Source organism: Nicotiana attenuata, chromosome 2, assembly GCF_001879085.1.
Source record: "Nicotiana attenuata strain UT chromosome 2, NIATTr2, whole genome shotgun sequence".
In the NCBI taxonomy this organism is placed as follows: domain Eukaryota; kingdom Viridiplantae; phylum Streptophyta; class Magnoliopsida; order Solanales; family Solanaceae; genus Nicotiana; species Nicotiana attenuata.
The window spans coordinates 78,238,478-78,242,099 of record NC_031990.1 but is presented as its reverse complement, the minus strand read 5'-3'; the positions used below and the strand labels follow the sequence as shown (position 1 = coordinate 78,242,099).

The window sequence follows — 3,622 nt, the reverse complement described above, 5'->3', positions numbered from 1 at the left end:
TAACCTCCATTTTTCAGTTAATGCTATACCCTTTTTTTTTGCGCAGATAATAAGAGGTTTCACATTAATTAATTCTTTGAAAATATATTCTATTATTTTTATTGATAATATATAGCCAAAAGTCTCGGACTCTAGACTCTATGTTGTGCAATGCCTCTCTAAATATGCAAATATGATTCCCAAGTAAGGCAATAGTAACTTAAATGGAAAATCATAAGCATAAAATAAAGACAATGCTAGCATATTATAACAATGTTGTTTGTTCGAAAGTAGAGAACACCAACTACTGTGAAATAAAGAAAGAACCCTTGAATTACCAAATGAAGAACGGTACAATGCAACAATAATAACTATGCCTCAATCCCAAATAAATTAAGGAAACTCAACTAATATCATCATCGTACCAAACAAAATAAACCGTAAGAGTGCTACAATGCAAGCATTACCTACTAACTTTTTATTCCCAAAAACAAAAGACAGAAGATAGTGAATTAATTAAGTGTCAAGAAAATGGCACTTAATTAATTAACAAGACCTAGTGCAAAAGCACTTTCTTTGCCAGCCAATGCAGTCACCGCCGGTGAAGCCTTCGCCACGGCACACTTCAGCGCAGTTATGGTCACCTAGGCAAGGCCCTTTGTACTTATGGCTTTGTGAGATGCACACTCTTCCCTCGACTCGTGGGATCGCCATTTCTGCACCCATAAAAATAAAATATTTTTTTTAAAAAAAAAAAAAAAATTGAGATCAATATGCAAAATTGCAAGTTGATTTCATCGTATGGTCAATTAACTTTTACCAATATAATAGTAAAGTTACAAATTTATCATTAAGTAACTGAACTCTATCTATTACAGCTAGATCTCTCTATAACAGCATTCATATATAACAACACTTCAGTATAAAAGCTAAGCTTTTTCGGAACCAATTTTCATGCTATGTTATAATATATGTTCTCTATATCAGCACTTCGCTATAACATTCAATAATATTCAGAACAAACGAGGTTATTATAGAGAGGTTTGAGGAGTGTATAACAGGAAAGTCACAAAATGTCATCCATTATAACAGCAAGTCATAAAGCTAGTTTTATCATAGTAAATAAGTAAATTTTACCCACTATAACAATAAAATTTCTAAAGTTTATCAACTATAATAATAAATTACCTAGCGAAGGTGACTTTACTATTATAGCAAGTAAAGTGACCAAGATTTATCCTTTATATCGAGATTAAAATCGACAAATATGGAACTATATTAGTAGTAAAAAAAAAGATAGATTAGGTTTGAGTAACGTGAGAGTATTGAGTGTTAGTAAAGAGAAGAAATGTATTAATCTGTACAGAAGATATGTAAATATCATGGACCATGGTAAGAGTAATAACAGACGTGAGCGGCAATATGGGATAATTCAAAATAATAAAAGAGTGTATAAGAAACATTTTAAAGTAAAATTATAAACATTATTCTAAATATCAATTCACGTAAAAGAGAAAAACAATATAGGGACTTACGTGAGGCGAACAAAATAAGAAGGCAAAACAAAAGACCATAAGTTTTCCTCTCCATATTTTTCACTGACTCTGTAAATAAACTCACACTGATTTTTTCGAATTATTCGGATTTGACATTCTAAGACAAATGAAGATCACTATAAATAGAGAAATGGAAGCACCAGTGGCATAATGTTACTGTCCTCAGTGTAGTAAAAAAGGACAAATTTACTCTTTAGATTATTTAATGCTAGCTTTTACTTAAATCTCGAAAAAATGGAAGTGCATGGTATCATTTCGTGCACAAAAATTTGAAATTTTATTTGTCCATTTTCGGTGAAAAACTATCTATATATAATTAAATGACTTATAAATTAATTATAAATAAATATGTATAATACGTATTAATTTATAATTTAATAAAAATGGATGACTAACGTGCTATTACAAATTAAAATAAACTACTGGTGTAAAAAAAATTTACATTGTAAGTTTATATATATAACTTAGTTCCTTACACAAAACAATGCTTTCAATTTGTGTTCTTTCTCGTGCAACACTTAAACCAAGTGAAGAAACATCATACTATTTCTTTTAATTTCTCTTTCCCATTTTATTTGATTTTCAAATCTTGGGAAAACATCACACATTTGATATTTTATTTTTCTTATGTTATTCCTAGAGTCGTACATTTGCTTTTCATCTAATCCTCCCTCACAGTTATAAGTATAAATTTTTTTAAATTACATAAATATTATTAATAAAATGGTTGAGTTTTTTTAAAAAAAATTATATAAAAAATATTGATTACTTAGTCAACAAAGGAGTGGATGACCTAGCTAAACATGAAAACAACCTAGATAATTTTAAAAGGTCAGTGATCTATCATGTATCGTGTATCCTCTTCTTTTGTTTTAACTTATTATGAAAATGATTGTCTAGGTAATTCACAATAAACTTCAAATTTTAGAATATTAGTTTATCTAAAATCTTACTCGATATTAAATTCTTAAATAGTAAAATTTTTCTATAGTTAAAATAAAAAATAGATTTAATAATCAAACTTTAATTAATTAAAAGCCCTAACTGTTATGAAAATATTAGATGGCGTTTTTGTAGAGAGTAGCTTCTTTTTATAAAAGTCTTCTGGTATATAATTCGGTAAGAAAAAGATTTATGTAAGTTAAAATTGTATTATATTCCAAATAGACAAAGAAATTTTTTTATTAAATAATAAAGACTCCTAAACCTAAAAAGAATATAAAGTGTTTTTTTAGTTATATGAAATATTCTCACTTTTTTAATCATTTCTTTCCTTCTTTTTTTCTTTTTCTCTTTTTTATAATTTTTATTTATTCGTTTTGTCCTACATGTTTCTGGAAGTCCTAATGTAAATTTGCAATATTTCAACCCCCCAAAAAAAAAGATTCCTAATACGACGTATAGGAAGCTTTTAATATAGTATTGATATTTACATTAAGTTATGCGAAACGTCTCTACATTACTTACTTTATGTATGATAGAATGTGAAATAAAAAAAATTGTATAGTAATGCGGGGTTAAATTATTTAAAGATAAAAATACCCTTCAAAATAAGTAATCCATGTATAGTAATATCATTATTATTAATTATCACATATTAATTCCTTTATTAATTATTAATAACCTCACAAAAAATCTCTTCATTATAATTTTCACATAAGTAGTACTACCTCGTTTCGAACACAGACCGACTGACTGTTTGGCTGACTAAGTTTTAGTATTCAGAGGAGAATCACGTGACAGCGCAAAACTAAGCATTAATGAAAATTAGCTCCGAAATAATTAAGGTTTTAAAAAGTGTAAATACAGACAAATTAAATTAAAACCCGACAAGAGTGTGACAGTGATCGGTGCATTAAAGATGAAAGGGCGTGCATGGACGGCTACGACTCGAAAATCAAACCAGATCTATGGGTTGTTGGTGGGATATTATAATGGCGATTTAAATTATATTTACTGTCAGTATAAATAATTTTATACATCGTTAGTGTAATTTAATCTGTTATAATGCATTGTTTCATTATTTATTCTAAGTTATAATATTTTTTACATCGCTAATACATAGAACTTAGATTCTCATATTAAAT

General features: G+C 27.8%; 1 long non-coding RNA gene across 1 annotated transcript; it reads right to left on the bottom strand.

The window, feature by feature from the left end:
• LOC109223049 lies at positions 288–1,650 on the bottom strand. The gene is made up of 2 exons (XR_002067513.1): positions 1,515–1,650; positions 288–695 (listed from the first exon to the last, which is right to left on the bottom strand). It is a non-coding gene; the product is annotated as an uncharacterized LOC109223049 (long non-coding RNA).